This window comes from Ipomoea triloba, chromosome 10 (assembly GCF_003576645.1).
Source record: "Ipomoea triloba cultivar NCNSP0323 chromosome 10, ASM357664v1".
Lineage (NCBI taxonomy): Eukaryota > Viridiplantae > Streptophyta > Magnoliopsida > Solanales > Convolvulaceae > Ipomoea > Ipomoea triloba.
The window spans coordinates 18,639,193-18,641,519 of NC_044925.1; positions in this window are offsets into that span (position 1 = coordinate 18,639,193).

The window sequence follows — 2,327 nt, forward strand, 5'->3', positions numbered from 1 at the left end:
CCCCTCTATGCCGCAGTACGGCGGCCTTGGAGTGGCGTTGCATATGCACTCCCCCGAGGTCAAGGCTGAGGGGGAGAAGGAGAATAATCCATTATTCGCCATGGCCGGAATCAACAGAAACAAAAAAGCAATCATAATGCAGGCTATAGAAATTGGATTCATTTTTTTTTTTTTTGGTCCTACCACACTTTTGTGTAGGGCAAAGCATTTTTTTCTTAATTTATACATGTGCTTGGTCTGGGTTTAGTTTGGCAAATTTTTCTATGGACTATGGTCTTAATAGCTTCTGGAGACCATTAATATAAGGTACATTATTAATATATTAAAAGTATATTATGTGTGTACTGAATATATATTATTTTATAATATAATGTATTTTTAATGCTTAAATAATGTATTTTATATGTATAAATAAAAAATATATTTTTAATATATCAAAAATATATCATTTATATACTGAATGTACATTATTTTATAGTATACAAAATAATGTATCTTTAATACTCAAATAATGTATTTTACGTGCACAAATAATTAATGTACATTTAATATATTAAAATATATATTTTTTATTTATAGTCTATACAACTATATGAACTATAATCTATGAAATAATGATTGACTTTAGTTTAAAAAGTGTATAATATATTAATATTGGGGTCTTGACTTTTATGTGTAGAAATTAATATATTGCAATTATAAATTAAAATGTGTATCTATAATTTTATGGCAAAAAGTTGTATGAGACCGTCTCACCATGAGACGGGTCGGGTCGGGTCGGGTCAAGATACAAACGTAACACTTATATGCACAAATGTCATACTTATATGCTCAAATGTAATACTAATCAGGAATAAAATTTTTGTTACTTATTAGTGGTTGTAGCTTTTAGGTACACGCAAATACCCGGAGTATTCCGGGGTTATCGATCCACAGGGAATGGTTGGTCAAGCACTAACTCGGATTGATTCTTGTGAAGCTAGTTCGATAATAACGGGATTAAGACAACAAAAGTAAATAACAAAAATAAAAGCAACAAATGAAGAGAGATATATAAGATGCAACATAGGTAAGGATATGGATCGGGTCAATGCCCATCATGAGTCAAACAAATGTAGAAAAGAAGTTTTATCCCTTGTGAATGGAGGAAATGCACTAAAGTCCTCGGTGCCACTCTCGTGATCTACCCGAATGTGCCAAACCGCAAGTTATCTACTCTCGTAGTCTACAAGCGAGGCTCGTCTTAAAGATCCTAAGCAAATCAACATGCCCAATCTCAAGTTAATCCTACAAGTTGTGAGGAGGTAGCCTAAACTAACCTCTAGATTCCAACACGCTGTCACCCGTGAAGGAACCGTTTTGGCTAACTTCTAAATTCCAACCCGCTCTCGCGGTGAAGGAACCGAAGATTAGCCGAGAAATCCCCCTATAATTTATCAAGCTCTCGCATTGTATAAATCAATAGGTGTGGCAAGAGTGTTCTAGCCATGCCCGATTCTCACCGTGACACAACAACAAACAAGCATGTAATTGGATCCATTAATCACACACTTTCAATAAGAAGTCTTGCACACAACAACTCATAGAAGCTAAACTAACAATTCATAATAATTGAAGAACGAACAACAATCTAGACATAAACACAATCCATAATCCAAATATAAATAAATTTAAGAACAAGCATCTTGATACAAGGTTGGCTCAAGGTAAATTAAGGAAAGAAAGGGAAGAAATTCCCCTCGATCCATCGGTTGAAGCTCATAACCTTGTATCATCCCTCTTCTTATTACAAAATAAATCCTAATCTACTCCTACACTACTAAACAAGCCTCACTTGGAGGTCTACATTTTTAAGGAGAAGAAAAGGAAAAGAGAAGAGGGGAAGGGACTAATCTAATCTGAAAATTGGATATTGAAGAATGGAGAAATGAGGGGTATTTATAGTTGGGCAAAGGCAGGGGCAAAATTGGAATTTAGACTGCAGAATTCTCGCGCATGGTCAACGATTTTCGCCGCGGCGAGCCTAATTCTCGCCGCGGCGAAAGTGCTGAAATCTTGGCAGTGTGTAAATTGACAATAGGCGTCTGTTTCAGGACGCAGACAGACACCTATTGTCCTCCTCCAGAAATTCTGCACAATCTTCCACTTTCTCTTTTTGCTTTTGGCTCCATGTTTTATGCCTCTTTTTGCCTTCTTTCATTTGTCTTTTGCTTCCCACTCATCACATCATTCCACCAAATCATGTCTTCCACCTACTTGGTGCAATTAAATATACACATATAAAACAAGATTATAAATGCCACTACAAAATATTAATATTATGCTCA